Here is a 7,764-nt window from a genome sequence, read left to right as displayed (position 1 = left end):
GACAGATCACAATATATTTTCTTCAAATAGCCACCATTTGCATTGATGACAGCTTTGCATACTCTTTGCATTCTCTCAACCAGCTTCATGAGGTAGTCACCTGAATGCATTTCAATTAACAGGTGTGCCTTGTTAAAAGTTAATTTGTGGAATTTCTTTCCTTCTTAATGCATTTGAGCCAATCGTGTCTTTGTGAGACGCGGTGTGGGTGAATGGATGAGTCTCCGCATGTGCATTTCCCACGTAAAGCATGGAGGAGAGGTGTTATGGTGTAGGGGTGCTTTGCTGGTGACAGTGTCTGTGATTTATTTAGAAATCATGCACACTTAACCAGCATGGCTACACAGCATTCTGCAGCGATACGCCATCCCATCTGGTTTGCGCTTAGTGGGACTATCATTTGTTTTTCAACAGGACAATGACCCAACACACCTTCAGGCTGTGTAAGGTCTATTTTACCAAGAAGGAGAGTGATGGAGTGCTGCATCAGATGACCTGGCCTCCGCAAAGGGTGGCTATTTGAAGAAACTCAAATATAAAATACATTTTGATTTATTTAACACTTTTTTTCATAGTGTTATTTCATAGTTCTGATGTCTTCACTATTATTCTCAACGTAGAAAACAGTAAAAATAAAGAAAAACCCTTGAATGAGTAGGTGTTCTAAAACTTTTGACCGGTAGTGTATGTGTTACTCTTTTTACCATCGAGGACCACTTTGGAAACAAGCGTTTTAATTAATACTTTCAAGATATCCTCTGGGTCCACATTGACATTTTATTGTATATGTCTGTTACCCAAAATAAATGTAATTCAATAATAGCTCACAAATAAAGAATTATCCTTAGTCCAGACAGACACTGCCGCTAACGAATGCCTACCTAATTAATGAGTTAATTATACAAAGATCATTGTTCAGTTATATTAGGCAGCTTTCTCCTATTGCTAAAGCTTTTTCAAACACTAGTCCGATTTTAAACCATTTAAAATTAACTTCATGGTGCGTTATGTTCATTACATCACAAAATAAAAAAACAATTGGCTCACTAAATTTGATGTAATGCAGTTAAAACCGGTGTGTCAATCTGAGTAACATAATAAAAAGATCCCAATCAAAATCGGTCAATTTAAACTAGAGACATTTTTTTAATAACGTTCCCAAGGTAAACGGACAATTTCTCAGGTCCAGATCGTAGAATATGCATATAATTTACAGATTAGGATAGAAAACACAACAAAGTTTCCAAAACTGTCAAAATATTATCTGTGAGTATAACAAAACTGATTCTGCAGGCGAAAACCTGAGAAAATCTAACCCGGAAGGGATTTTGTATTTTTTATCTGTGTTTCCTGGCCCGTCTTTCTTCCATTTAAAGGGGTATCAACCAGATTCCTTTTCCAATCGCTTCCTCAGGCTGTGACCAGGCTTTAGACATAGTTTCAGGCTTTTATTTTGAAAAATGAGCGAGATTTTTCAAAAGTAGTCAGGTGTCCTCAGATTAGTTCCTGCGCGCGAGAGGGTAGCTCTCCATTTTCTTTTTCTCTCTTATTGAGTAGGTTACGGTCCGGTTGAAATATTATCGATTATGTTTGTTAAAAACAACCTGAGGATTGATTATAAAAAACATTTGACATGTTTCTACGACCATTACGGATACTTTTTGGAATTTTCGTCGAACGGAACGAGGCTTTGGTTTTCTGAACAAAACGCACAACCCAAATGGCGTTTTTTTGTTATAAAAGTAATATTTATCGAACAAAAATAACATTTGTTGTGTAACTGGGAGTCTCGTGAGTGCAAACATCCAAAGATTATCAAAGGTAAGCGATTAATTTTATTGCTTTTCTGACTTTCGTGACCATGCTAATTGGGGGCTAGCTGTTCTAGCATTGATTGATACACTCACAAAAGCTTGGATTTCTTTCTCTGTAAAGCATATTTTCAAAATCTGACACGATAGGTGGATTAACAACAAGCTAAACTGTGTTTTGGTGTCTTTCACTTGTGATTGCATGATTATAAATATTTTTAGTAATATTTTGCGCCCTGCAATTCAGCGGTTGTTTAGGAAAATGATCCTGTAAAAGGGATCCGTAGCACAGAGAAGCTAACAGACAAAAAGCGTATGGCTCTCAAATTTTGTGCACAAATTTGTTTACATCCCTTTTAGTGAAATATTTTCCTTTGCCAAGATAATCCATCCACCTGACAGGTGTGGCATATCAAGAAGCTGATTAAACAGCATGAACATTACACAGGTGCACCTTGTGCCGGGGACAATAAAAGGCCACTAAAATATGCAGGGTTCTTTCCCCCAAAGAGATATCCGGGATGGTAACATACTCTGTTTCACGAAAACATGGACTCCGTACAGCCAATGGGATTTTCAGTGCATCGCGCCGACAGGAATAAACATCTCTACAGTAAGAAGAAGGGCGGTGGTGTATGTTTCATGATTAACGACTCATGGTGTAATTGTAACAACATACAGGAACTGAAGTCCTTTTGTTCAGCTGACCTAGAATTCCTCGCAATCAAATGCTGAGCGTATTATCTCCCAAGAGAACTCTCCTCGGTTATCGTCACAGCCGTGTATATCCCCCCGCATGCAGATACCAAGTCGGCCATCAAGGAACGTCACTGGACTTTATGCAAACTGGAAACCATATATCCCGAGGCTGCATTTATTGTAGCTGGGGATTTTAACAAAGCTAATTTGAGAACAAGGCTACCTAAATTCTCTCAGCATATCGATTGCAGTACACGAGCGAGTAACACGCTCAACCATTGCTACTCTAACTTCTGCGACGCATACAAGGCCCTCCCCTGCCCTCCTTTTGGCAAATCTGAAAATGATTCCATCTTGTTGCTCCTCTGCTACAGGCAGAAACTAAAACAGGAAATGCCTGTGCTTAGGTCTAGCCAACATTGGTCTGACCAATCAGATTCCACGCTTCAAGACCGCTTTGATCATGCGGACTGGGATATGTGTCATGTAGCCTCAGACAATAACATTGACGTATACGCTGACTCGGTGAGTGAGTAAATAAGGAAGTGTATAGGAGATGTTGTACCCACTGTGACAATTAAAACCTTCCCTAACCAGAAACCGTGGATTGATGGCAGCATTTGTGCAAAACTGAAGGCACGTACCACCACATTTAATCATGGCAAAGCACTGGAAACATGGCCGAATACAAACAGTGTAGTTATTCCTGCCGTAAGGAAATCAAACAAGCAAAGCATCAGTATAGCGACAAAGGTGTCGCAATTCAACGGCTCAAACACGAGATGTGGCAGGGTCTACAGACAATCACAGATTACAAAAAGAAAACCAGCCCCATCGCGGACATCGACGTCTTGCTTCCAGACAAATTAAACAACTTTTTTGCGTGCTTTGAGGACAATACAGTGCCAACGATGCGGCCCGCTACCAAAGACTGTGGGCTCTCCTCCTCCGTGGCCGACGTGAGTAACACCTTTAAACATGTTAACCCTCGCAAGGCTGCCGGCTCCCTAGCCGCGTCCTCAGAGCATGCGCAGACCAGCTGGCTGGTGTGTTTATGAACATATTCAATCAATCCTTATCCCAGTCTGCTGTTCCCACATGCTTCAAGATGACCACCATTGTTCCTGTTCCCAAGAAAGATAAGGTAACTGAACTAAATGACTATCGGCCCTTAGCACTCACTTCTGTCATCATGAAGTGCTATGAGAGACTAGTCTAGGATCATATCACCTCCACCCTACCTGTCACCCTAGACCCACTTCAATTTGCTTACCGCCCCAATAGATCCACAGACGATGCAATCGCCATCACGCTGCACACTGCCCTATCCCATCTGGACAAGAGGAATACCTATGTAAGAATGCTGTTCATTGATTACAGCTCAGCATTCAACACCAAAGTACCCTCCAAACTCTTCATCAAGCTTGAGACCTTGGGTCTCGACCCCGCTCTGTGCAACTGGGTCCTGGACTTCCTGACGGGCCTCCCCCAGGTGGTGAAGGTAGGAAACATCTCCACTCCGCTGATCCTCAACACTGGGGACCCACAAGGGTGTGTTCTCAGCCCCCTCCGGTACTCCCTGTTCACCCACGACTGCGTGGCCATGCAGGCCTCCAACTCAATCATCAAGTTTGCAGACGACACTACAGTGGTAGGCTTGATTATCAACAATGACAAGACAGCCTACAGGGAGGTGAGGGCCCTCGGKGTGTGGTGTCAGGAAAATAACCTCTCACTCAATGTCAGCAAAACAAGAGAGATTATTGTGGACTTCAGGAAACAGCATAGGGAGCACCCCCCCATCCACATCAATGGGACAGCAGTGGAAAAGGTGGAAAGCTTCAAGTTCCTCGGTGTACATATCACCGACAAACTGAAATGGTCTACGCACAAAGAAAGTGTGGTGAAGAAGGCGCAACTGGGTTCTGGACTTCCATCAGGAAGTCCAGGACCCAGTTGCACAGGGTGGGGTCGAGACCCAAGGTCTCAAGCTTGATGACGAGTTTGGAGGGTACTTTGGTGTTGAATGCTGAGCTGTAATCAACAGGCGCAACAGCGCCTCTTCAACCTCAGGAGGCTGAAAGAAAATGTGGCTTGTCACTGAAAACCGCCTGGTATGGAAACTGCACCACCCACAACCGCAGGGCTCTCCAGAGGGTGGTACGGTCTGCACAACGCATCACCGGGGAAAACTACCTGCCCTCCAGGACACCTACAACACCCGATGTCACAGGAAGTCAAAAAGATCATCAAGGACAATAACCACCCGAGCCACTGCCTGTTCACCTCGCTTCCATCCAGAAGGCGAGGTCAGTACAGTTGCATCAAAGGTGGGACAGAGATTGAAAAACAGCTTCTATCTCAAGGCCATCAGATTGTTAAACAACCACCACTAGCACAGAGAGGCAGCTGACTACTTTCAGACTTGATATCATTGGCCACTTAAATAAATGGAACACTAGTCACTTTAAATAATGCCACTTTAAGAATGTTTACATCTCGCATTACTCATCTCATATGTATATACTGTATCCTTCACTACCTATTATTTACTATCTATTGCATCTTAGCCGCTCGGTCACTGCTCATCCATATATTTTATACTTATATATTCTTATCCCATTCATTTACTAGATTGTGTGTATTAGGTTTTGTTGTGGAATTTGTTAGATATTAGGGTTGTTGTGGAATTGTTAGATATTAGGGTTGTTGTGGAATTGTTAGATATGACCTGTTAGATAATGCTGCACTGTCGGATCTAGAAGCATAAGAATTTCGCTCCACTCGGAATAACATCTGCTAACCATGTGTATGTGACCAACACAATACGATTTGACCGCACCAGCCCAGGACCTCCACATCCGACTTTTAACCATGCAGGATTGTCTGAGGCCAGCCACCCATATAGCTGATGAAACTGAGGAGTTTTTCTGTCTGTAATAAAGCACTTTTGTGGGGAAAAACTAATTCTGATTGGCTGTGCACCAGTGGATGGACCTATGCCCTCCCAGGCCCACCCATGGCGTCGCCAATGCCCAGTCATGCGAAATCCATAGATTAGGGCCTAATTAATACATTTTAATTGACTGATTTCTTTATATGAACTGTATCTCAGGAAAATGTTTGAAATTGTTGCATTTATATATTTGTTCAGTATAGTTGTAAAGTGAAGCACGTGCGCCATGTATGGAAAATGCAGGCTAGACCGCCGGCAAAACAAAACACATCTGGTGATAAGTCGTTTGAGAAGTTCGCAACATAGTCACGTCCATAAATATTTGGACATTGACCAAGTTATTATTTTAGCTGTCTACCACAGCATATTAGAATTGAAAGTAATAATGAATATGAGCTGAAAAGGCAGATTTTCAGCTTTAATTTGAAGGTATTTACATCCAAATTGGGTGAACYGTGTAGGAATTACAGGATTTGTGTGTCAAGTCAAGAATACAATACAGTAGGATAGAATGTGATAAAATAGAAAAAAAAATGACTAAATAGCCTAAAATAGAATAGTCTCTCACTCTGTGTGGTTTGGTTTGGCCTACTTCTCAGAACTGAGCCAGGGTCCCTTAAGGGACCAAAAGTAATTGGACAATTGGCTCAGCTGTTCCATGGCCAGGTGTGTGTTATTCCTTCATTAGATAATTTACAAGTAAGCAGATAAAAGGTCTAGGAGTTGATTTCAAGTGTGGTATTTGCATTTGGAATCTTGCTGTTAACCCTCAATATGAAGTCCAAAGAGCAGTCACTGGCAGTGAAGTAAGCCATCATTAGGCTGAGAAATCAAAACAAACCCATCAGAGACAGCAAAAACATTAGGTTTGGCCTTATGAACTATTTGGTACATTCTTAAAAAGAAAGAACGCATTGGTGAGCTCAGGAACACCAAAAGGCCTGGAAGACCACAGAAAACAACTGTYGTGGATGACAGAATAATTATTTCCCTGGTGAAGAAAAAAAAACTCACAACAGTTGGCCAGATCAAGAACACCCTCCAGGAAGTAGGCGTATCTGTGTCAAAGTCAACATTCAAGAGAAGACTTGAGTAAATAGACAGTTTACCACAAGATGWAAACCATTGGTAAGCCTCAAAAACAGGAAGACCAGATTAGTTTGCCAAACATTTTTTTTAAAGCCTGTACAGTTCTGGAACAACATCCTATGGACAGATGAGACAAAGATCAACATGTACCATTGTGATGGTTAGAGAAGAGTATGGAGAAGGGAAGGAACTGCTCATGATCCGACGCATACCACCGTATCTGTGAATCATGGTGGAGGTAGTGTTATGGCGTGGGCATGTATGGCTGCCAATGGGACTGGTTCCCTTGTATTTATTGATGTGACTGCTAACAAAAGCAGCAGAATGAATTCTGAAGTGTTTAGGGCTATATTATCTGCTCAGATTCAGCCAAATGCTTCAAAACTCATTGGATGGCGTGTCACAGTGCAGATGGACAATGATACGAAGCATACTGCGAAAGGCAAAGAAGTGGAATGTTCTGCAATGGCCAAGTAATTCACATGACCTGAATCCAATTGAGCATGCATTTCACTTGCTGAAGGCAAAACACCCCAAGAACAAGCCGGAACTGATGACAGCTGCAGTAAAGGCCTGGCAGAGCATCAGCAGGGAAGAAACCAAGCATCTGGTGATATCTATGGGTTCCAGTCTTCAGGCAGTCCTTGACTGCAAATTATTTGCAACCAAGTATTAAAACTCACAATTAAATTTTGGATTGTTAGTTTGTCCAATTACTTTTAAGCCCCTCAGCTCATCTTGTTTCCTTTCAAATCCATTGTGGTGGTGTAAAGCTAAAATTATAATAACTTGGTCAATGTACAAATATGTATGGACCTGACTGTGTCAAAGTCAGATTGATGAGCTTGTTTAAACAGCCTTGTAATCAAGTTTTTAAAGATCTGATTGACAGGTAATGAATTTAACCATAGGTCACAAAATGTCTGTTGCCCCAATTCCGTATTCTGACATTTCAGCTTCGAAATAAATACAGATGTAACATGTTTGGGAGAATATATTTATTCCAAAAAAAATTAACAGGAAAAACAAGGGTTACAAGAGACAAAATACTTACTGCATATGTGAAACATTCAACCAATCCTGTAAAGAGTCATTACAGGAGTCAAAAACAAAATAAGAGGAATAACAAGTGAAAGGAAAAATATCTATACAGGAAATGTATTTTATTTTTGTAATATAGATTCATCTTGTATTCACATGGATGCACTT

Source organism: Salvelinus sp. IW2-2015, linkage group LG35 (assembly GCF_002910315.2).
Source record: "Salvelinus sp. IW2-2015 linkage group LG35, ASM291031v2, whole genome shotgun sequence".
Classification (NCBI taxonomy): Eukaryota; Metazoa; Chordata; class Actinopteri; order Salmoniformes; family Salmonidae; genus Salvelinus; species Salvelinus sp. IW2-2015.
Note: the sequence above shows the minus strand (reverse complement) of the source record.